We start from the raw sequence: 26,224 nt of genomic DNA on the forward strand, positions 1-26,224 counted from the left end.
ATCTCTCTGTGAAACGCTTTAAATGTTTTTGTTGAAGATGTCTAGAGTACATATAGTTTAATTCAAAATAGTTAAAACCCTCTGGTATGTAATTGGTCACACTAAACTAAGACTGTCAGTGTTCTTTCTGTTTTCACAGATTTACCTGCCATTTGAAAAATTTACCGGACCCATACCTATTAGGGCATCCATCCACAGTGCTCAGGATGACAGAAATCATATTTAGATTATGGTAATTCATTGTAGCCTTTTTTCTGCAGTCAAATTACCTAGTCGCCTTATTGGTGGAATGTTATTAATATTTTTCACAATTCCATAATTAATAAACTGTTTTCTAGTGCTGAAAATGCGGTGTTTCTTTGTCAAACGGTTTTGTTATATTTCAGCCTTCTGTGATGTATATAAAGTGTAATATTGGGATACAAACTCAAAATGTAATACATTTGAATTCTATATCTGACATGGAAAAGGTGTATTTTTTTGATAAACCCATAACCATCGTGAGGTGTATACTTTTGTTTCAAAGTAGATTTGTTTAAGACTACCAACAAACACTCTGTGCGACCCTGATTTAGCCCACTGCAGTAAAAGGTTAACTCCTGCAATGAAGTGGCCAATAATACATTTGCCAAAATGCAATTTGCTGCAAAACACCATTCTAAACAGCTCACCTGATGCGAGCAGTATACGACAGAGATGAAAATCTCAGTTAGAAAACGTATAACGAGGCTGAATCTAAAGACGTAACAACTAGGATGGGTTGACTAATATGAAAATCAATCAACTTAGCCTGAAACCCCAAACAGCAAGCAATGCAGGTGTAGAAGCACAGTGGCTAGGAAAAACTCCCTAGAAAGGCCAGAACCTAGGAAGAAACCTAGAGAGGAACCAGGCTATGTGGGGTGGCCAGTCCTCTTCTGGCTGTGCCAGGTGGAGATTATAACAGAACATGGCCAAGATGTTCAAATGTTCATAGATGACCAGCAGGGTCAAATAATAATAATCACAGTGATTGTTGAGGGTAAACATTGAGTAAATGTCAGTTGGCTTTTCATAGCCGATCATTCAGATTATCTCTATCGCTCCTGCTGTCTCTAGAGAGTTAAAAACAGCATGTCTGGAGCAGGTAGCACGTCTGGTGAACAGGTCAGGGTTCCATAGCCGCAGACAGAACAGTTGAAACTGGAGCAGCAGCACGGCCAGGTGGACTGGGGACAGCAAGGAATCATCAGGCCAGGTAGTCCTGAGGCATGGTCCTAGGACTCAGGTCCTCCAAGAGAGAGAGAGAATGAGAGAGAATAGAGAGCATAATTAAATTCACACAGGACATCGGATAAGACAGGAGAAGTACTCCAGATATAACAGACTGACCATAGCCCCCCGACACAAACTACTGCAGCATAAATACTGGAGGCTGAGACAGGAGGGGTCGGGAGACACGTGGCCACGTCCGACGATAGGACAGGGCCAAACAAGCAGCATATAACCCCACCCACTTTGCCAAAGCACAGCCCCCACCGCTAGAGGGATATTTTCAACCACCAACTTACCATCCAGAGACAAGGCCGAGTATAGCCCACAAAGATCTCCGCCACGGCACAACCCAAGGGGGGGGGGGGGGGCGCCAACCTGGACAGGAAAGTCACGTAAGTGACTCAACCCACTCAAGTGACGCACCCCTCCTAGGGACGGCATGGAAGAGCACCAGTAAGCCAGTGACTCAGGGTTAGAGGCAGAGAATCCCAGTGGAGAGAGAAGAACCGGCCAGGCAGAGACAGCAAGGGTGGTTCGTTGCTCCAGTGCCTTTCCATTCACCTTCACACTCTTGGGCCAGACTACACTCAAACATTGGACCTACTGAAGAGATGAGTCTTCAATAAAGACTTAAAGGTTGAGACCGAGTATGTGTCTCTCACATGGTTAGGCAGACCATTCCATAAAAATGGAGCTCTATAGGAGAAAGCCCTGCCTCCAGCTGTTTGCTTAGAAATTCCAGGGACAATAAGGAGGCCATCGCATATGACCGTAGTGTACGTGTAGGTATGTACGGCATGACCAAATCTGAAAGATAGGTAGGAGCAAGCCCATGTAATGCATTGTAGGTTAGCAGTAAAACCTTGAAATCAGCCCTTGCTTTGACAGGAAGCTAGTGTGGAGAGGCTAGCACTGCAGTAATATGATACTTTTTTGGGGTTCTAGTCAAGATTCTAGCAGCCGTGTTAAGCACCAACTGAAGTTTATTTAGTGCTTTATCTGGGTAGCCGGAAAGTACAGCATTGCAGTAGTCCAACCTAGAAGTGACAAAAGCATGGATTAATTTTTCAGCATTATTTTTGGACAGAAAGTTTCAGATTTTTGCAATGTTACATAGATGGAAAAAAGCTGTCCTTTGAAACAGTCTTGATAAGTTTGTCAAAAGAGAGATCAGTGTCCAGAGTAACGCCGAGGTCCTTCAAAATTTTATTTAACTTCTTATGGCTAGCTGCACCCCTCGACAACATTCCTCTGAAAAGGCAGCGTGCGAAATTCAAAAATTTTTTTTTGAAATATGTAACTTTCACACATTAACCTCTTTCAGCTAGGGAGCACTACTTTTATGTTTTGAAAAATAATGTTCCCAAAGTAAATGGCCTATTTCCAGGCCCATATGCTAGAATATGCATATAATTGACAGATTAGGATAGAAAACACTCTAAAGTTTCCAAAACTGTCAAAATATTGTCTGTGAGTATAACATAACTGATATTGCAGGCGAAAACCTGAGGAAAATCAAACCAGGAAGTGGCTACTATTTTGAAAGCTCCATGTTCCATAGCCTGCCTTCGCTCCATTTAAAGAGATATCAACCAGATTCCTTTTCCTATCGCTTCCTCAAGGTATCAACAGTCTTTAGACAGAGTTTCCCTTACATAGTGCACTTTTCAGCTGAGGAGCAGAACAGAGCATTACCAAAGGGAGGGAGGAAAAATCCTTGAGAAAGAAAGAAAAGAAAACAAGTGTCTGTATCCTGCCAGCTAGCTGCTTATATATAGTCAATGGCAGTGCTGACAATGCATACTGGGGATAGCCCTGGAAATGCAACGCAACCACAAAGCTGCAAAGCACTGGATCAGAGGGAGGGATCTCTGTGTGTGTGTGCATGTGCATGTGCGTGTTTTTCTGCTGGCTCACAAGAACCTTCTTTCATGACTCTGTACCATTCACCCTTACCTTTTAATCAAGCCCCCCCACCTCCCCGGTCTCTCTGGGCTCTATAGCCAAACCAATCACAACTGTGGTAGTGTCTCAATGGTTTACCATTGGACGCTTCTTCGCTTCTAGAATGTCACAGAATTCTGATTCAGATACCCAACAAAGGCATTAAGAGGAACTAGTAAGACGTTGGACATCCACACATTGTGTGAAGCCAGCCTTCCTTCCTGTCTCTACCTCTTCTTGTGTTCCAACCAGAGCTTTTTCAAACAGCTGCTGTGACGAAGCAGGTGTAAAGTTACGCTTGGTGCTGGAGTGTCAGGATGGGATTAGAGCCATGCCCTGGTGATGAGAAGAAAGCAGAGGAAAGCTTGTTTCGATCTGGAGTGCTGGGGTGGGAACCATGATGACCTGGTGAGAAGAGACTCCCTTTAGAGGGGGTTTCCTTTCCCAGAGACCGTGTGTACTCGTTTCCTCTTCCTTGAAGAACAGTACACGTTTTATTGTTGTGCTGGGCTTTTAAGAGCATCTAAAGAAAGCCAACTCCCAGACCTAAATTCATGATTTACCCATGGTGACTCCTGATCGAAATGAACCCCTTTGGTTCTGTCGTGGTCAAGACATTATATATTGTTCTGATGGATTGGCTGTTGTGTGTGTGTTTTACTGTGTTGAGCTGTGGTTATTTCATCTCGCTGGTTGAGGGTACTGACATGAGTCTTCCACAGAGTGAGAGAGGAGAGTGCTACTCTGACCTCCAAATGGCTGCAGAGATGCTTTTATTCCTTGGAGTGCAGTTTCTTTCACTCTCTTTCTCGCTGCTGTTATCTTTCTCTCTGTAAGAGTCTTTGGATGCATCCCAAATGGCCCTACGGGGCCTGGTCAAAAGGGTGCCATTGGGGATGCTGCCCTAGGCTCTCTGTTCTCATGCCTAATGTCTTTCCTTCTTCCTCTTATTGCTTTTCAGTAGGTTATAGGGTGCAATTTAGACCTCAGCCATGGGGTTTAGGCCTCAGCCATATATGTACTCCTCTGTAAACCATATGATGATGTCACCCAGGAGAATTATAGCTCTGCATGCACCAAAACCAACAGCAGCTCTTCTATCAGCCATTTCTTTACAGCATATTTCCATCTGCTGTATAAAGCCCTTCTACCGCTATAATGCTGGCTGTTATTGGTTGCCATGGAGACTGACTGAGTCTTGGTGTTGTCATGGAAATATAGTTTTTAGCTGTGGCGGGCGGCTTCTCTATTCGCCGCCCACGACCGTCCATAGCAGCCAGGCTTTTTACTGAGGGTAGCAAATAGCAGCAGGCAGTTTAACATGTGAAGGTCCCGGACAGAACCACATACTGTAGAGAGAGATGGTCTAAACCTACATTGGAGTGGACCCATAGACAAGCAGACAGATCGACATGCCAGCAGGCATGCAGACCGACAGGCACAGAAAGACATTTTAGTCTTACATTCCATATTTTCTTCATCTCCCTCACAGACCTAGCTCTTTATTAATTCATCAGGAGCAAATCACTTTGTGCAGTGGTTGTCGTTCTGTGTTTTTACTGCTCCCTTGGTATGTGGATATGGATATGTGATACTGTTAGCTGTGCCACACAAACACACACATTGACACCCCCCCGAAGGCCGGCTGCCCACTCAACCCTCTGTACTGTGCTGTGGTAAAGTACATTCCCACTCATAGTACAATACCATAGTGGGTTTACTCTTTGTATCTAGTGAAAATTACCTACCTTGAGAACAATGATTTACCCACACCACGTGGGATTTACAATGGCCCTCAATAATGAGAGGTTCTGCTCTCAGGACTGCTATAGCCTGAGATTGATTGACAGTGAATCGACCGGGTCATAAACATGTGTCCATGTGTCCGGCCTATTCACTGAGTGTGTGTGTGTGTTTGTGTGTTTGTGTGTGTGGAGAGGGAGTTGTGAGGTCATTAACTCGGCAGGGTGTAGTAATTGAGCTGTCGTTGGTTGTTTACGCCCGACTCCCACACAGACAATCTTGTAAAAAGCTATGAAATATCCTGCATCGCCGTATAGAGCAGCACACACCCCTATGTTTGACGTCTCCAAGCCCACAGTTCACTGTCCCAAATGGCACCTTATTCCCTATTTAGTGGAATACTTTTGACCAGGGCCTATAGGTCAAAAGCAGTGCACTATATAGAGAATAGGCTGTCATTTGGGATGGAGGCCAGGCGGTGGCTAGAGACCCTTTGATATCCTCCACAGCAAGCTGCTGTGATGTTTTTTGCTAGGTAGGAGGAGGGGGATACATTGGTACTAGAACCTCAGAGATATTTTCTACTAAAGCAAAGTGCCACACAATAAGCTGCTGTGCAACCCTGCGGCGGTCATAAACATGACTGGGAGACTGAGTGGGAGAGAGAGTGGAGAGGGAGATGAATGGCTTCCCAATTGTCTTTTGAGACAGTCACTACGGATGTGAACTGCCTGCAGCCTCAGCTCTAGAGGAGGGTTGTGAGAGGAGCTACTGCCTCAAAGTGCTTATTTTGTTTTTGTGGTGTTGTTTCTGACTGACGGCTCTTGAGTGAGGGAATGAGAGCGAGAGAGGGCGAGAGAGAGAGCGAGAGAGAGAATGGGTAGAGGTAGAGCGAGAGAAAGGAGCAGGAGAGAATAGAGAATGAGCAAAGACACTCACAGAGGGTGTGGAAGAGAGAGAGTGGGAGATGGAAAGAGAAGGCACAGAGTGAAAGAAACTGAGGGAGTGAGAGAGATGGAACCGAGAGTGAGAGGAAGAGAATAGAGAGAGCGAGCTACACCCACACAACTCTATTGAAGAGTCAGCCCAGCTCTGGGGCCTATTCAAGTTCTGACTCACTCCATACAGCCAACAGTACTCATATGATGTTGAGCTTCTTACCTTCAGACTGCAATACATACACATGTGAACCATATATCTTAGCTGAGCAGATCTATAAATTATGTCATTTTTTATGACCTTTATTGTCATGTACAGTTCAAATAGTTTTACCAGTCCATTTGTATGCCCATGTACAGTAGGGATGAAGAGTTACACATGGTTCAGTCAGAGCCAAAATGTCATATTCAGATAGATATGTATGGCTCTGGGTATAGTAGCCCAGTCATTCAGAGAAGCAACAAAACAGAGTGTTTAGTCTTGTTTTTCTGAAATCTCATTTCCCCTTGACTGCTCCTGTCTTCCCTGTACAATGATATGGGATGTCAGAATGATGGTGTGGGATGATGCGTCATGACTGGCATGGTACGCAGATTAACACCAGAATGTTCCGCTAAACTAGAAGCGGCAGAGGTGAAATACAGTAATTCCGGGGCAAAGGAGAAATGGAAGCAGAAGGGTACAGAGAGAATGAGAGAGGGAGAGATTGGAGGGAGGGAGACCAAATTACCATACAACAGACCAGGTATTCTCCATCCACACCCTAACTGACAAACAAACAAACCAAAATAAAGGAAAAGTCTTCTCATGCTTTGTTGATTTAAAAAAAGCTTTTGACTCAATTTGGCAAATTGATGGAAAGCGTTGTTAGGGGAAAAACATACAACATTATGAAATACATGTACACAAACTACTACTGTGCAGTTAAAATTGGCTAAAAACACACACGTTTCTTTCCACAAGGCCATGGGGTGAGACAGGGATGCAGCTTGAGCCCTATCCTTTTCAACATATACAGTGCATTAAAAAAATATTCAGACCCCTTGACTTTTTCAAATTTTTGTTACGTTAATGCATTATTCTAAAATGGATTAATATTTTTAAACTGATATACCTTATTTACATAAGTATTCAGATCCTTTGGTATGAGACTCGAAATTGAGCTCAGGTGAATCCTGTTTCCATTGATCACCCGTGAGATGTTTCTAGAACTTGATTGGAGTCCACCTGTGGTAAATTCAATTGTTCTGTTGATTTGGAAAGGCACTGACCTGTCTATGTAAGGTCCCACAGTTGACAGGGCATGTCAATGCAAGCCGTGAAGTGGAAGGAATTGTCCATAGAGTGCCGAGACAGGATTGTGTCGAGACATATATCTGGGGAAGGGTAACAAAACATTTGTGCAGCCTTGAAGGTCCCCAAGAACACAGTGGCCTCCATCATTCTTAAATGGAAAAAGTTTGGAAACACCAAGACTCTTCCTAGAGCTGGCCGCCTGGCCAAACTGAGCAATGGGGGTAAGTGTCTTGTCTGGAGGAAACCCGGCACCACCTCTACGATGAAGTATGATGGTGGCAGCAACATGCTGTGGGGATGTTTTTCATGCAGCAGGGACTGGGAGACTAGTCAGGATTGAGGAAAAGATGAACGGAGCAATGTACAGAGAGGTCCTTGATGAAAACCTGCTCCAGAAAGCTCAGGGTCTCAGACTGGGGAGGACAACAGGACAATGACCGTAAGCACATAGCCAAGAGAATGCAGGAGTTGCTTCGGGACAAGTCTCTGAATGTCCTTGAGTGGCCCAGCCAGAGCCCAGACTTGAACCTGATCGAACATCTCTAGAGAAACCTGAAAATAGCTGTGCAGCAGCGCTCCCCATCCAACCTGACAGAGCTTGAGAGGATCTGCAGACAAGAATGGGAGAAACTCCCCAAATATGCCAAAGGTGCAACAAAGTACTGAGTAAAGGGTCTGAATACTTATGTAAATGTGATATTTATCTTTTTAACTTTTAATAAATTTGCAAACATTTCTAAAAACCTGTTTTTACTTTGTCATTATGGGGTATTGTGTGTAGATTGATGAGGATAATTATTATTTTTTAAATACATTTTAGAATAAGGCTGTGGAAAAAGTCAAGGGGTCTGAATACTTTCCGAATACACTGTATATCAACAATTTGGCGAGTGCACTAGAACAGTCTGCAGCACTTCTGTCCCCAACCAAGGAGGCCCTACAGCAGCTCCTAGATCTTCTGCACAGATTCTGTCAGACCTGGGCCCTGACAGGAAATCTCAGTGAGACAAAAATAATGGTGTTCCAAAAAAGGTCCAGTTCCCAGGACCACAAATACAAATTCCATCTAGACTCCGTTGCCCTGGAGCACAGAAAAAAAAACAGATCTACCTCAGCCTAAACATCAGCACTACAGGTTACTTCCACAAACCTGTGAACGTTCTGAGAGACAAGGCAAGAAGGGCCGTCTATACCATCAAATGGAACATAAAATCCGACATCCCAATTAGGATCTGTCTCAAATAGCCGACCAATCAGACTGTTACCAAGCCTTGGTAACAGAAACTAGGGATGCACGGTATATCTGTGAGCATATTGTAATCGGCCAATATTAGCTAAAAATGCCAACATCCGAATCGGCCCGATGTCTAGTTTGACGCCGATGTACAAAACCGATGTCAAAGTTGACATGCATACCTATATATTGTAGGTAGATGACGTATTGACGCCACGAAAAATACAGCACTGCACAGAACAAAAGCAGAAAAATACTAAATGCACACTTCCAACAACTAAACAAGTTCAAGTCGAGCAGTCATTTGAAAGATTAAGAACATTTCAGCGAGACAACTCAAAGGCAAAATCCATTAACGCCAAGATAATAGAATTCAATGCACTGAAACACCTGCTCAACAAAACTGCCGACAGACCTTGGGGTTAAAACTTACAAAAGTACTTGAGGCTGTGAACAAGCGATTTGGTAGCATTCTCTCTAAGCCTCTTTACTGTGTTGCCACCATGCTAGATGCTAGGTACAAGGACCGCTACTTTGATGCAGACAAGAAACAGGGTTTACGTGAAATGTTACATACACAGCTGTGAGCACCGAGGAAGAGAGGCCATGGACAGACAGAGCTTAACCTTCCCTGCTTGACGTGTATGATGAAATCCTGGTTGAGACTGAAACGACTGAACAAATTAACAACAAAACAGCACAGCAAGTAAGTGAAAGAAATAGGTTTTGATTATATTTCACTGATAATGGGGTCATACACTACCATTCAAAAGTTTGGGGTCACATAGAAATGTCCTTGTTTTTTAAAGAAAAGCATTTTTTGTCCATTAAAATAACATCAAATTGATCAGAAATACAATGTAGACATTGTTAGTTGTAAATGACTATTGTAGCTGGAAACGGCAGATTCTTTATGGAATAGCTACACAGGCCCATTATCAGCAACCATCATGCCTGTGTTCCAATGGCACATTGTGTTTGCTAATTCAAGTTTATAATTTTAAAAGGCTAATAGATCATTAGAAAACACGTTGTAATTATGTTAGCACAGCTGAAAACAGTTGTCCTGATTAAAGAAGCAATACAACTGTCCTTCTTTAGATTAGATGAGTATCTGGAGCATCAACATTTGTGGGTTTGATTATGGTGTGAGTGTAATGTTAACCGTTCATTTTTGACGGATTATTTCACGTTTATCTATTTCACTTGTTTTTTCTACATTGTAGAATAATAGTGAAGACATCAAAACTATGAAATAACACATATGGAATCAAAAAAATGTAGTAACCAAAAAAGTTTTAAACAAATCAAAATATAGGTCATATTTTCTAATCAAAGTAGTCACCCTTTGCCTTGATGACATCTTTACACACTCTTAGCGTTGTCAGGCATATGTGTATAGGTGGCAGGGAAGTCAGGCGCAGGAGAGTCAAACGGAGTGTAAAATGGAGTCTTTTAATAATGTCCCAGTAACATGCTCCGTAACACTAAACAGGAATAGAACATAAACAAATATGGGTACGAAGACCCGTCGCGCACCTATACAACAAAAAAACACTACACTGACAATAAACAATCTCTGATAAAGACATGAGGGGAAACAGAGGGTTAAATACACAACAGGTAATGAATGGGATTGAAAACAGGTGTGTGGGAAGACAAGACAAAACCAATGGAAAATGAAAAATGGATCAATGATGGCTAGAAGACCGGTGAAGTCGAACGCCGAGCACCGCCGGAACAAGGAGAGGCAACGACTTCGGCAGAAGTCGTGACAAGCGTTCTCTCAAACAGCTTCATGAGGAATGCTTTTCGAACCGTCTTGAAGGAGTTCCCACATATGCTGAGCACTTGTTGGCTGCTTTTCTTTCACTTTGCGGTCCAAATCATCCCAAACCATCTCATTTAGGTTGAGGTCAGGTGATTGTGGAGGCCAGGTCATCTGACGGATCACTCCATCACCCTCCTTGGTCAAATAGCCCTTACACAGCCTGGAGGTGTGTTGGGTCATTGTCCTGTTGAAAAACAAATGATAGTCCCACTAATCGCAAACCAGATGGGATGGTGTATCGCTACAGAATGCTGTGGTAGCCATGCTGTTTAATTGTGCCTTGAATTCTAAATAAATCACTGACAGTGTCAACAGCAAAGCCATCACACACCATCACACCTACTCCTCCATGCTTCATGGTGGGAACCACACATGCAGAGATCATCCATTCACCTACACTACGTCTCACAAAGACATGGCGGTTGGAACCAAAAATGTAAAATTTCCACCAGTCTAATGTCCATTGCTCGTGTTTCTTGGCCCAAGCAAGTCTCTTCTTCTTATTGGTGTCCTTTAGTAGTGGTTTCTTTGCAGCAATTCGACCATGAAGGCCTGATTCATGCAATCTCCTCTGAGCAGTTGTTGTTGAGATGTGTCTGTTACTTGAACTCTGAAGCATTTATTTGGGCTGCAATCTGAGGTGCAGTTAACTCTAATGAACTTATCCTCTGCAGCAGAGGTAACTCTGGGTCTTCCTTTTCTGTGGAGGTCCTCATGAGAGCCAGTTTCGTCATAGTGCTTGATGGTTTTTACGACTGCACTTGAAGAAACTTTCAAAGTTCTTTGTGTATTGACTGACCTTCATGTCTAAAAGTAATGATGGACTGTTGGTTCACTTTGCTTATTTGAGCTGTTCTTTCCATAATATAGACTTGGTCTTTTGTAAAATACCACCTCTACCTTGTCACAACACAACTGATTGGCTCAAACGCATTAAGAAGGATTTAAATTCCAGAAAATGGCACACCTGTTAATTGAAATTAATTACAGGTGACTACCTAATGAATCTGGTTGAGAGAATGCCAAGAGTGTGCAAAGCTGTCATCAAGGCAAAGGATGAATCTCATAAGGATGAGATATACGTAATAGGGAATATGTAATAGGGTTTTTAAATTCTCGACCCAAAACAAAAGAGCGAGTTGTTAACTAATATAATTCACGGGACGAGACCCATGAGGACAAGTGCCCAAAAATCCACGTAGCACCAAAAACCGAATAAAACAGGGCACAGGTACTTACAAGAGCAATGGACATAGGACAATGATCTACAAGGACAATGGGGAACAGAGGGCACATACAGTTGAAGTCAGAAATTTACATACACTTAGGTTGGAGTCATTAAAACTCGATTTTCAACCACTCCACAAATTTCTTGTTAACAAACTATAGTTTTGACAAGTTGGTTAGGACATCTACTTTGTGCATGACACAAGTAATTTTTCCAGCAACTGTTTACAGACAGATTATTTCATTTATAATTCACTGTATCACAATTCCAGTGGGTCTTAAGTTTACATACACTAAGTTGACTGTGCCTTTAAACAGCTTGGAAAATTCCAGAAAATGATGGCATGGCTTTAGAAGCTTCTGATAGGCTAATTGACCACATTTGAGTCAATTGGAGGTGTACCTGTGGATGTATTTCAAGGCCTACCTTCAAACTCAGTGCTTGACATCATGGGAAAATCAAAAGAAATCAGCCAAGACCTCAGAAAAACAATTGTAGACCTCCACAAGTCTGGTTCATCCTTGGGAGCAATTTCCAAATGCCTGAAGGTACAACATTGATCTGTACAAACAATAGTACGCAAGTATAAACACCATGGGACCATGCAGACGTCATACCGCTCAGGAAGGAAACATGTTCTGTCTCCTAGAGATTAACGTAATTTGGTGCAAAAAGTGCAAATCAATCCCAGAACAACAGCAAAGGACCTTGTGAAGATGCTGGAGGAAAAAGGTACAAAGTATCTATATCCACAGTAAAACGAGTCGTATATTGACATAACTTGAAAGGCCGCTCAGCAAGGAAGAAGCCACTGCTCCAAAACCACCATAAAAAAGCCAGACTATGGTTTGAAACTGCACATGGGGACAACAATCGTACTTTTTTGAGAAATTGCCTCTGGTCTGATGAAACAAAAATAGAACTGTTTGGCCATAATGACCATCGTTATGTTTCGAGGAAAAAGGGGGAGGCTTGCTTCTGACCCACTGGGAATGTGATGAAATAAATAAAAGCTGAAATAATTCATTCTCTCTACTATTTCACATTCTTAAAATAAAGTGGTGATCCTAACTGACCGACAGTTTTTACTAAGTTTAAATGTCAGGAATTGTGAAAAACTGACTTTAAATGTATTTGGCTAAGGTGTATGTAAACTTCTGACTTCAACTGTATGTACACATACAGGTGGAATGGGAACCAGGTGTGCGTAATGAGACAAGACAGTCCGGGGTTGGTGGTGATGATCCAGTTCAGTGACACCTAGAAGGTCGGTGACATAGACCCGAATGAGCAGCAGCACCGGGGGAATCCGTGACCGCTTAACACTTGTTTTTGGTTGCTACATGATTCCGTATGTGTTATTTCATATTTTTGATGTCTTCTCTATTATTCTACCATGTAGAAAATAGTAAAAATAAATAAAAACCCTTGAATGAGTAGGATTGTCCAACCTTTTGACTGGGACTATACACACACACACACACACACACACACACACACACTGATGAAGAGAAGCCCACGCAGGTCTGTGTTACTCTTCCTCCTCCATAACCATAGCTGCTTCTCAGACAGGCACTCCTTCCACACAGGGACCAAAATAATCTCAATTTTCAAAATGAAGAGAAGGCAACAGTAGTCTAGTCTGTCACCTTTGATGCAGCAGTGACTATTCTCCTTCTATTTCCAGGTTGGTTTTCATTTTGTAAGAATAAGTGTGACTAGCTCACAATTAAAAACAAAGACTTTATTGATCTAATTATTGTTTAAATCATTATAGAATGCATGTTTTCTTAACATACAGCAGTGCTTATATTTGTCTAGCCCTTTTCCCCCTTCTTTGTCTGGGATGAGGGGATGGAAGGCAGATGGGGGGTGAGGGGATGAGGGGGGGATGGAAGGCAGATGGTGTGCTAGGTGTGAAACCACACAGGAAGAGCTTTGAGGAGATTGGCCATCACACTTCACGGAGAATAAATGATCAGTAACAGAGACATACTATCTCTGTTTTTCTCTTTTTTTCATTCTGTTCAGCTTTGTCTGTTTCCAGTCAACAAACACACACACACAGCCACCAGAGATACTGTAAAACACAATGTAAGCAGCTAATGGGGATTGTAATAAACTAGCTAAGTAAAGCTAAATGTTTCTGAAGTCTGGTCCAAGGCAGCAGGGCTGTGTGTGTGTGTGTGTGTGTCAGTCAGACCCCACCCTGGAGAGGAGTGTATGATGTGGGCTGTGTGAAGCAGTGAGGAGAGTTTACAGAGTCAGGGAAGCCACAGAGAGGTGTGGTAGTGGTGCTGGTTCACTTTTTCCATTCCTGTAATCTCAGACATGTATTGAGCTAGAGTAGCAACCATGAGGCAAGGACATGACCTTCAATTTGGGGGGTCACTATCTTTGTGACTAAGACTCCAACTGAACATACAATCATGTACTTGTCTCTGTTTCTCACATAGAACAAGACAAATATTTATTGCTCTTGCTCTTTCCACTCTCTCCTTCTCTCCATCTCTTCCACCCCTCCTTCTTGTTGGTCTTTTCCCTCACTCCTCCCCTCTCTCTCCTTCCCTTCTCTCTTTCATCTCTCATCCTCCCTGCCTCACTCCTCTCTCTTCCCGTTCTCCCTCTTCTTCCCTCTCAAGGGTGCTGCTCTTCTTTTCTGCACTTCCTCTCTTTATTTAGGTCTCAGTTCTAAATAAGCCCCTGGGAAACATATTTGACGAGAGAGAGAGAGAGAGAGAGAGAGAGAGAGAGAGAGAGAGAGAGAGAGAGAGAGAGAGAGAGAGAGAGAGAGAGAGAGAGAGAGAGAGAGAGAGAGAGAGAGAGAGAGAGAGAGAGAGAGAGAGAGAGAGAGAGAGAGAGAGAGAGAGAGAGAGAGAGAGAGAGAGAGAGAGAGAGAGAGAGAGAGAGAGAGAGAGAGAGAGAGAGAGAGAGAGAGAGAGAGAGAGAGAGAGAGAGAGAGAGAGAGAGAGAGAGAGAGAGAGAGAGAGAGAGAGAGAGAGAGAGAGAGAGAGAGAGAGAGAGAGAGAGAGAGAGAGAGAGAGAGAGAGAGAGAGAGAGAGAGAGAGAGAGAGAGAGAGAGAGAGAGAGAGAGAGAGAGAGAGAGAGAGAGAAGTATTTTCTCTGTGTTCATGTCTGTCTAACTCTCTTCCCTGACTCTGTAAACTCTGTCCCTAACTCTGTATCACTGTGTGTGTGTGTGTAAGCTCTGGTGGCACTGCGGTCTATCACACTGTAATGTGATTTGGTCAAAGTGATGTTTATCTCCCGTAGAGGAAATCAAACTGAGAAAATTCACACTCAGGCTGCATTCCAAATGGTACCCTAAACCCCTTGGGCCTCTTCAAAAAGTAATGCACTATATGGGGAATAGGGTGACATTTGGGAAGTGGTCCCAGAAAGTGTTGGTATGAGACTACTGGAGCTCAATAGGTCATACTACTTTCGCCCATCTACCCTGTTTTCACTTCTTTCTCTTACTCTCTCGTCCTCTCTCTCTCTCTCTCACTCACTCACTCACTCACTCACTCACTCACTCACTCACTCACTCACTCACTCACTCACTCACTCCCTGCCAGCCTGGGTTTATGGTGCAGTGCCATAAGAGGCTTGGCACTCTAACCTTAGTGAATAGCTTATTCTGGGATCACTCTAACCACAGTGGATGTGTGTGGCTGTCTACAGGAGAATGTAATAGGGACCAGACTGTTAGTCCACTAAGTGATAGACTTTCTCCTCTCCCCTGTAACTAGTCCCCATGTCGTTCCTGTAAATAAGAATGTGTTCTAAGTAAACTTACCTGGTAAAATAAGGGTAATGGCTCTTGGTCAAAAGTACTGCATTATATAGGGAATAGGGAGTCACTTGAGACAAACATTCCCATTCATGTTCTGTAATGGTGGGACCGGTGGCCATATTGGGTCTACCCATAGGAGGGAAAGCAAGAAGTATAGTAGGAACTTCAGGATATCAATATGCTTAATTAACAGTCTATGGATTCTATTTCTGTACGAGTATGTAGTTTAAAGTGGAGCCGTTCAGCATCTTAGCAACATGGAAACATTTTCTGACAAGCAAGCATTTAGATATGGTCATTTTCACATTTTCTTAAATTCATATAATATTTGGGAATGATGAGGCATTTGTGAAAATTCTATAGCAATATAGAATGGGAAAGCAGCTGTGTGTTTGGACATTTAATAGACACTGCAGTAAATAAAACCAAATAAAAACATATGTGTCCAGGACCGGAGTCTAAGCAGACCGATGCACCATAGCTAATCAGAGCTACGGTAGGCCTTTATACAAACAAGCCATTTACCACACAGGCTTGCCATCATTCACTTTGATCTGGATTGTGTGTTTACAGGCAGTTGCAACAGCGTGACTTTAGATCATTAGAACGCATTCACCAAAAGCCACAAACTACACCTGAATGGATTTCTGCAAACATGTCAACACCATGGGAGTTCTCTTACATTTGGGAACTTTACAGTCCTGTTGATCAAACAACCATGTAGTCTCTCTCCCTCAGTAATGCACATCAACAACAATCATCAACAACAAATACCAGCCAGTGCCAGATTAACTCAAATCTGACCAAGGAACATTAGATAAGACTTCAATCTTTTTCAGCTAGTTCACCGTCAAATTTGCACTGATAAATAATGGGGAATTGTAGCCTACTCGTCCTTCTGCAGCTTGCCTACAACCAAGCACCCAAGCTAACTGGCTAAAATTGGCTAACTTGCTAACTAGCTACTTCTCACCTCACTCTGGCCATTTTACTCACCATAGCAGAGCTGGTTAACTAGGCTGTTTACATGATATCTAGAGCATTCGTGACTAACTATAAAAAATGTTTTGCCTACGTTTACTGACACCGGTTATATTCAGCAGGTGTTGCGCATTTGTAAATACATCAGTTATTCTGCACTCTGAGTAGATAGCCAGAGTGAATTTGCAAACACAAGAGATAAGCTAACTGGATAACAGTCATTCAAGTTCTTGCTAACTAACCAAATGACTCCTGCATGTCTAGCTGTGTATAGTCACCGAAAAACAAGATGAGGGGAAAAAGTCAGTCACTCACCCACTCCTCCAATGACATGACATCCTCCTAGCAGCTAGCAAGCTAGCTAGCTAACGTTAGGCTCTGTGTTTTTAGCTAGCGATGGAAATAGATGTGCTAGCCTATTAGCCACTTTATGACTGACTTGTGATCATTGCCCTTGCTAGTTTGATTGTATTGACAGCCTTAGTTACATTTGTCCTTTTTTATATTGAGTCATTGAAACGGAAACGGCATCTCGAATGGAGGCAGCAAACAATGTACCAGGCCAATTATGATTTACAACCTGATAGCAATATGTTTTGGACTTCTTAAACATGTGTTGGTGAATTATATTAATCCTACTGCATCGAAATGCATCCAACAATGCCTTTGTCTGTCTGTTTCATATCTGCAAAGTAGTTCAAATGCTGTCAGTTCCACTTTAAGGACTGTATGATGCTCTCTGAATAATCCCCATATTAATTGCCCCCTGGTGTTGATGCTTTGCATTGATAATGATCATTTGTTTTCTAATATGTTACCACTGTTATGTATTACTGGGGAGGAGAGAATTCTGCCACAGCTGATAATGAGCAAGTGCTTGTGGTGTGTCAGGTGAACCTCCCCAGTCTCAGAAGTGGTGTGTGTATCTGTGTACACACTATAAACCTCACACATCCTGCCACAGAGAGGATGTGGCTCCGGTTATTATCAAAAGGGGTGTGACTCTAGTCTATTTTGTAGTTTCAACAAATCCCGACTACATCTCACAGTTCAGGCTTGATCTAATGTATCTCTACAGAAACTGTACATCGAGCTCACAGAAAAAAAGCAAACAAAATGTAATTCAAATCATTTATCCAATGTCGAAAGATTCGGTTAATCGCTCAGCACTAATTCCAGTATATTAGCCCAGTCATTCTATGCGTGTGTGTCTGTCTGTGTCTGTGTCTGTGTCTTAGTCTGTGTCTTTGTCTGTGTGTGTGTCTGTGTTCCTTCATTAGCACAATCCCTCTTAGAGTCCTGGTGTATAATCAATCTGCTCTCATGTTTAAACCCATTTCATCAAAAGGATCTGACTCACTGGATTCTCTCCACTCGATGACTGATCAAATCTCATCACATCTCATCCTGCTCAAACAAAAAGGCTTTTCTATGCTGCAAATGAGGCTTCAGGCTGAGTCAATCACACATCATCACACCAGTTCAAAGTCAGTGTAGTTAAAGAGTGTCCTTGACTGGAGAGACACACAGGCTGTGTCCCAAACGGCACCCTGTTCCCTACATAGTGTAGTGGGGGGGCTTTGACTGTCTGGACTGACTGACTGGACCGAGTCACAGCCAATCAGCTTACTGGTCATTAGTTACTGGTCACCCTGATTTCATGAACAACTCTGGTCTTAATCTGCTAATAGTGTTGGACAGAGAGACAGATAGATGGACTGGGCACCTCACTGATTTACATATACTCTCCGTCATCCTTTGTCCTTTGATGCCCTTTTGACCCTTTGAGCCATCTCGGGGAAGCTCAGTATGACACTTTTACACTGTATACTTAACATACAAAATATATGATTTCCTATACGTGATTATAGCCTCCGGTAGCCCCTCTCATTCACATCATGCACCCTCACATGGACACACATGGAGCAGAGCATCCCCTGCATAAAGCGAGCATGCCCATCTAAAGAGGCTAAGGTTGCTGCCTGGGATTAGGTGACAGACTCCATGGCTGTTTCCAGAGTGGGAGGTTGCTGACTGGGATTAGGTGACAGACTCCATGGCTGTTCCCAGAGTGGGAGGTTGCTGACTGGGATTAGGTGACAGACTCCATGGCTGTTCCCAGAGTGGGAGGTTGCTGACTGAGATTAGGTGACAGACTCCATGGCTGTTCCCAGAGTGGGAGGTTGCTGACTGGGATTAGGTGACAGACTCCATGGCTGTTCCCAGAGTGGGAGGTTGCTGACTGAGATTAGGTGACAGACTCCATGGCTGTTCCCAGAGTGGGAGGTTGCTGACTGGGATTAGGTGACAGACTCCATGGCTGTTCCCAGAGTGGGAGGTTGCTGACTGAGATTAGGTGACAGACCCCATGGCTGTTCCCAGAGTGGGAGGTTGCTGACTGAGATTATGTGACAGACTCCATGGCTGTTCCCAGAGTGGGAGGTTGCTGACTGGGATTAGGTGACAGACTCCATGGCTGTTCCCAGAGTGGGAGGTTGCTGACTGGGATTAGGTGACAGACTCCATGGCTGTTCCCAGAGTGGGAGGTTGCTGACTGAGATTAGGTGACAGACTCCATGGCTGTTCCCAGAGTGGGAGGTTGCTGACTGAGATTAGGTGACAGACTCCATGGCTGTTCCCAGAGTGGGAGGTTTCTGACTGGGATTAGGTGACAGACTCCATGGCTGTTCCCAGAGTGGGAGGTTGCTGACTGGGATTAGGTGACAGACTCCATGACTGTTCCCAGAGTGGGAGGTTGATGACTGAGATTAGGTGACAGACTCCATGGCAGGTTCCCAGAGTGGGAGGTTGCTGACTGGGATTAGGTGACAGACTCCATGGCTGTTCCCAGAGTGGGAGGTTGCTGACTGAGATTAGGTGACAGACTCCATGGCAGGTTCCCAGAGTAGGAGGTTGCTGACTGAGATTAGGTGACAGACTCCATGGCAGGTTCCCAGAGTGGGAGGTTGCTGACTGGGATTAGGTGACAGACTCCATGCTGTTCCCAGAGTGGGAGGTTGCTGACTGGGATTAGGTGACAGACTCCATGGCAGGTTCCCAGAGTGGGAGGTTGCTGACTGGGATTAGGTGACAGACTCTATGGCTGTTCCCAGAGTGGGAGGTTGCTGGGATTAGGTGACAGACTCCATGGCAGGTTCCCAGAGTGGGAGGTTGCTGACTGGGATTAGGTGACAGACTCCTGTAGTGCAAAGTAGGAAGTGTCAGGAGCCAGTAGAAAGTCGGGTCTTTGTCTGTGTGTCTGTGGTCAGCCATACCTAATGATTTAAATCAAATCAAATTGTAATTGTCACATGTGCCGAATACAACAGGTGAACAGAGCCCCAGGACCAGCTTGCTTAGGGGGCTCTTCTCCAGGTTAAATTCTCTGTAGGTGGTTTGTTATGGAAGGTTTGGGAATCGCTTGCTTTTAGATGGTCATGGCTCTTTTCTCAATTTTGATAATTAACTGGAATCGGCCTTATTCTGCTCTGCATACATTGATTTCTGTTTTACGTTGCACACAGATGTTTTTGCAGAATTCTGCATGCAGAGTCTCAATTTGGTGTTTGTCCCATTTTTCAAAATGTTGGTTGGTGAGCGGACCCCAGACCTCACAACCATATAGGGCAATGGGTTCTGTAACTGATTCAAGTATTTTTAGCTGGTAATTGGTATGTTTTATTTTATGTTCTTTTTTATGGCATTGAAGGCCTTTGTAATCGTGGTCCTGAAAACTGGACCTTTTTTGGAACACCATTATTTTTGTTTTTACTGAGATTTACTGTCAGGGATCAGGTCTGACACCATCTGTGCAGAAGATCTAGGTGCTGCTGTAGGCCCTCCTTGGTTGGAGACAGAAGCACCAGATCATCAGCAAACAGTAGACATTTGACTTCAGATTCTAGTAGGGTGAGGCCGGGTGCTGTAGACTGTCCTAGTGCCCTCGCCAGTTCATTGATATATACAGTTGAAGTCGGAAGTTTACATACACCTTAGCCAAATAATTTTTTTCGCAGTTTTTCAGTATTCCTGACATTTAAAAATGATCTTTTTAAAGAGTGAAATGTAAGAATAATAGTAGAGAGAATGATTTATTCCCAGTGGGTCAGAAGTTTACATACACTCAATTAGTATGTGGTAGCATTGATTTTAAATTGTTTAACTTGGGTCAAACGTTTCGGATAGCTTCCACAAGCAGTTTGGTGAAGTTGGGTGAATTCTGGCCCATTCCTCCTGACAGAGCTGGTGTAATTATAGGATTGAGGTCAGGGCTTTGTGATGGCCACTCCAATACCTTTACCTTGTTGTCATGAAGCCATTTTGCCACAACTTTGGAAGTATGCTTGAGGTCATTGTCCATTTGCTGCCATCCCCGTGCTTCACGGTTGGGATGGTGATCTTCGGCTTGCAAGCCTCCCCCTTTTTCCTTCAAACATAACGATGGTCATTATTGCCAAACAGTTCTATTTTTGTTTCATCAGACCAGAGGAAAGTTCTCCAAAAAGTACAATATTTGTCCCCATGTGCAGTTGCAAACCGTAGTCTGGCTTTTTTACTGCCGGTTTTGGAGCAGTTGCTTCTTTCTTGCTGAGTGGCCTTTCAGGTTATGTCGATATAGGACTTGTTTTACCTTGTATATAGATACTTTTGTACCTGTTTTCTCCAGCATCTTCACAAGGTCCTTTGCTGTTGTTCTTGGATTGATTTGCACTTTTCGCACCAAAGTGCGTTCATAACCTAGGAGACAGAACGTGTCTCCTTCCTGAGCGATGTGATGGCTGCGTGGTCCCATGGTGTTTATACCTGTGTACTATTATTTGTACAGATGAACATGGTACCTTCAGGCGTTTGGAAATTGCTCCCAAGGATGAACCAGACTTGTGGAGGTCTACAATTTTTTTTCTAAGGTCTTGGCTGATTTCTTTTGATTTTCTCATGATGTCAAGCAAAGAGGCACTGAGTTTGACGGTAGGCCTTGAAATACATCCACAGGTACACCTCCAATTGACTCAAATTAGGTCAATCAGTCTATCAGAAGCTTCTAAAGCCATGACATAATTTTCTGGAATTTTCTGGAATCTGTTTAAAGGCACTGTCAATTTAGTGTACGTAAACTTCTGACCCACTGGAATTGTGATACAGCGAAATAATCTGTCTGTAAACAATTTTTGGAAAGATTACTTGTATAAAGCACAAAGTAGATGTCCTAACCGACTTGCTTAAACTATAGTTTGTTAACAAGAAATTTGTGGAGTGGTTGAAAAACAAGTTTTCATGACTCCAACCTAAGTGTATATAAACTTCAGATTTCAACTGTATGTTGAAGAGTGTGGGGCTTAAGCTGCATCCCTGTCTCACCCCCCGGCCCTGTGGAAAGAAATGTGTGTGTTCTTTGCCAATTTTAATACTTGTTGTTTGTGTACATGGATTTTATAATGTTGTATGTTTTTCCCCCAATACCACTTTCCATCAATTTGTATAACAGGCCCTCATGCCAATTTGAGTCAAGCTTTTTTGAAATCAACAAAGCGTGAGAAGACTTTGCCATTGTTTTGGCTTATTAGATTGTCAGTTAGGGTGAATACGTGGTCTGTCGAACAGTAATTTCATAAAAAGCCAATTTGACATTTGCTCAGTTCATTGTTTTCGCAGAGGAAATATATGAGTCTAATGTTAATGATAATGCATAGGATTTTCCCAAGGTTGCTGTTGACTCATATCCCACAGTAGTTATTGGGGTCATACTTGTCTCCACTTTTATGGATTGGAGTGATCAGTCCTTGGCTCCAAATATTGAGGAATATGCCAGTGCTGATGATGTAAAAGAGTTTAAGTATTGCCAATTGGAATTTGTGGTCTGTATATTTTATAATTACATTTAGAATACCATCAACCCCACAGGCCTTTTCGTGTTGGAGGGTTTGTATTTTGTCCTGTAGTTCATTCAATGTGATTGGAGAATCCAGTGGGTTTTGTTAGTCTTTAATAGTTGATTCTAAGATTTGTATTTGATCATGTATCTGTTTTTGCTGTTTGTTCTTTGTTATAGAGCCAAAAAGATTGGAGAAGTGGTTTATCCATACATCTCTGTTTTGGATAGATAACTCTTCGTATTGTTGTTTGTTTAGAGTTTTCCAATTTTCCCAGAAAATTCCCAAATCAAATCAAAATCCAATCAAATGTATTTATATAGCCCTTCGTACATCAGCTGATATCTCAAAGTGCTGTACAGAAACCCAGCCTAAAACCCCAAACAGCAAGCAATGCAGGTGTAGAAGCACGGTGTCTAGGAAAAACTCCCTAGAAAGGCCAAAACCTAGGAAGAAACCTAGAGAGAGGAACCAGGCTATGTGGGGTGGCCAGTCCTCTTCTGGCTGTGCTGGGTGGAGATTATAACAGAACATGGCCAAGATGTTCAAATGTTCATAAATGACCAGCATGGTCGTATAATAATAAAGCAGAACAGTTGAAACTGGAGCAGCAGCACGGCCAGGTGGACTGGGGACAGCAAGGAGTCATCATGTCAGGTAGTCCTGGGGCATGGTCCTAGGGCTCAGGTCCTCCGAGAGAGAGAAAGAAAGAGAGAAGGAGAGAATTAGAGAACGCACACTTAGATTCACACAGGACACCGAATAGGACAGGAGAAGTACTCCAGATATAGTGGCTAACCCCCCGACACATAAACTACTGCAGCATAAATACTGGAGGCTGAGACAGGAGGGGTCAGGAGACACTGTGGACCCATCCGAGGACACCCCCGGACAGGGCCAAACAGGAAGGATATAACCCCACCCACTTTGGGAAAAGCACAGCCCCCACACCACTAGAGGGATATCTTCAACCACCAACTTACCATCCTGAGACAGGGCAGAGTATAGCCCACAAAGATCTCCGCCATGGCACAACCCAAGGGGGGGCGCCAACCCAGACAGGATGACCACAGAAGTGGTTAGATTCTTTGGATTCTTCAATTACTTTGAGCTGATTTCTGACGTGCTGTTCCTTGTATTTCTGTATTGTTTTAGTGATTCACCATGGTGACGGCGTACACTCTGGGTCTCTTTTTCTGTGTCTCCTATGTTTTTGGTTGGATAGGTTTCTCAATTTCTTTCTTAGGTTTTTGCATTATTCATCAAACCATTTGTCGTTGCTGTTAATTTTCTTAGGTTGTCTGCTTGAAATGTTTTGATTTGATAGGGAAGCTGAGAGGTCAAATATACTGTTTAAGGTTACACCTTTTTTGTTCAGGAAATGTTCTAAAAGGGATTGAATTTGTTGTTGCCTAATAGTTTTTTGGTAGATTTACACACTACTTTCATTCCGTCTAGAGCATTTCTTAATATTATTCAGTTCCTTTGGCTTTGATGCCTCATGATTGAGCAAAGCTATGTTAAAGTAGAGTGTGATTTTGCTGTGATCTGATAGAGGTGTCAGTGGACTGACTGTGAACGCTCTAAGAGACTCTGGGTTGAGGTCAGTGATAAAGTAGTCTACATATGAGCTATAGGTGTACCTACCATAGGAGTCCCCTCGAAGCCTACAATTGTCTACGTAATACCCAGCATCCTACAGAGCTGCAGGAGTTGTGACCCGTTTTTGTTGATTATGTTGTCGTAGTTGTGTCTAAGGTGGCATATGGGGAGGGAATGCTGTCCCCTCCAGGTAGGTCTTTGTCCCCCTGTGTGCTGAGGGTGTCAGTTCTGGCATTTAGGTCGCCACAGACTAGTACATGTCCCTGAGCCTGGAAATTGTTGATCTCCCACTCTAGGATGGAGAAGATTTCATCATTAAAGTATGGGGATTCTACTGAGGGGGTATAGGTAGCACACATTAGAACATTTTTCTCTTGTTGAGATAATTTCCTTATTAATTTCTAGCCAGATGTAAAATGTTCCTGTTTTACTATTAGAGTGGGTTAGGTCTGCTCTATATCAAATTAGCATATGTCGATTTTACCATGTAAATCTTGGTGGGGCAACTCCCCCCCTTATTTTTTTTAGATGCATGCCAGCAAAGCCACTACACAACAAAACACTAAACAATACATTAATTGCACTATAACAGCAACAAGCGGTGCCCACCACCCAAGCGGTGCCTTACCACCGCTACACCTGGCTATCAGCGGAACCTTATCTGGCAACGAAACAGTTCATTCAGCCTCGTTTACTGCCTTTAAAAAAACATAGCTGATATGGCTGACCATATCTCCCTGGCATATTACATAATTTATGCAGCAGCATATAAGATATTTTTGGACTCATCTTGTTGTGCACGGTGGTCCTTCGTTGGCACATTTTGTCATCAAAGGAAAAGATTGACAATTCTGAGTTGGAATACCGTTCAAAACGTATTTTCCCACTGAAATGCTTGCGGTTAGCCACTGAAATGCTTGCGGTTAGCCACTGAAATGCTTGCGGTTAGCCACTGAAATGCTTGCGGTTAGCCACTGAAATGCTTGCGGTTAGCCACTGAAATGCTTGCGGTTAGCCACTGAAATGCTTGCGGTTAGCCACTGCAATGCTTGCGGTTAGCCACTGCAATGCTTGCGGTTAGCCACTGCAATGCTTGCGGTTAGCCACTGCAATGCTTGCGGTTAGCCACTGCAATGCTTGCGGTTAGCCACTGAAATGCTTGCGGTTAGCCACTGAAATGCTTGCGGTTAGCCACTGCAATGCTTGCGGTTAGCCACTGCAATGCTTGCGGTTAGCCACTGAAATGCTTGCGGTTAGCCACTGAAATGCTTGCGGTTAGCCACTGCAATGCTTGCGGTTAGCCACTGCAATGCTTGCGGTTAGCCACTGAAATGTGCAATTTCCAACTTGTGTAATGTTTATGTACAATGGCCGATGAGCACCGATACGTTTTATCTATATTTTCTCTTCATTATTTCTCTTCATATGACAAGGATTAAAAAGGATTTGCCAGTATACTTGTTTCACGATGACGACTGCTAGCTAAAATTGTAAAAGTAAGATGTTGACATGATCAGTCCAATCAAAGCTACTGTACATATAACATGATTTGACATCATTTCTGTGGCCAATGACCTTGAACCTTCTTTGAAGGGCACTTTAAATATAACTCTATGGTAGGACCCAAAGGGCCAACATTCTGGATGTCTACCATTACGAAAGTACTGAAGCTAGGCGATTGCGCAATGTCCCTATGAGTGAAAGAATACTTAGCCAATCCCGGCGCAATTATGTTATTTTCTGCTGGCTCGCCTCACCACCACAGAAAGCACTGAGCAAGACTGAAACACCTGCATTTTGGACCTGACAAAAAAGAGACCATGGTTGTATGCAGATTTATTAACTCAATTATATATATATATATATTATTTTTTACATTGTTTGCAAGTGACACGTATTAATGCTAAACTAACATGCAAGCCCCCCTATTTTTTTAAACAAATATATATATATATCTATATTTTTTAAATGACAAAAAATGTGGGCCTCAAAACAGGTTGAATGACAGGTCGCCACTGCCCCTGAGTCTCTTCTCTGCTTCACATCTGGTAGTTTGGTGGATGGGACTACCAGCTCTCTGTAACCTAGAGGGCAACCATTGGGTCCGTCTCCTTTATACCATGTTTCTTGTAGAATGACAATGTCTGTGTTTCCAATTTATTTGATGAAGTCTGGGTTCTTGCTCTTTAGGCCAACAGCAGATGACCTCAGGCCTGGTATATTCCAGGAAGAGATAGTAAAAGCTTTGTGTTCCATAGTGTTTAGCATTGTTTTTGTGTGGTTTAGGCCCGGACCATCACAGCAGGTGTGAGCAGAGCATGTTGAGCATCTCTTTCTGTCTCTCTCTCTATTTCTCTATTTCTCCCTGTCTCTCGCTCCTTCTCTGATATCTGTCTCTCTCTCTGATATCTCTCTCTTCAGGTCTCTGAACGTCTCTGAAATAATTTTTTTCTCCTCCGCGTGCTGAAAGGAAAACTGTTATCCTCTCCTCAGCCTTCTCTCACCA

At 43.1% G+C, this 26,224-nt stretch overlaps 1 protein-coding gene across 34 annotated transcripts in view; it reads left to right on the forward strand.

The window, feature by feature from the left end:
* LOC109870734 (microtubule-associated protein 2) overlaps positions 1 to 26,224 on the forward strand; it is a 178,610-nt gene that overhangs the window by 24,579 nt on the left and 127,807 nt on the right. For all 34 annotated transcript variants that reach the window (XM_031806184.1, XM_031806182.1, XM_031806186.1 and 31 more), the window contains exon 2: positions 26,140 to 26,224. This exon is cut by the window's right edge and continues 1 nt beyond it. The gene's annotated coding sequence lies outside the window, so the exon portion shown is untranslated. The remainder of the gene's footprint in view (positions 1 to 26,139) is intronic.

This window comes from Oncorhynchus kisutch, linkage group LG26 (assembly GCF_002021735.2).
Source record: "Oncorhynchus kisutch isolate 150728-3 linkage group LG26, Okis_V2, whole genome shotgun sequence".
NCBI classification, from domain to species: Eukaryota; Metazoa; Chordata; class Actinopteri; order Salmoniformes; family Salmonidae; genus Oncorhynchus; species Oncorhynchus kisutch.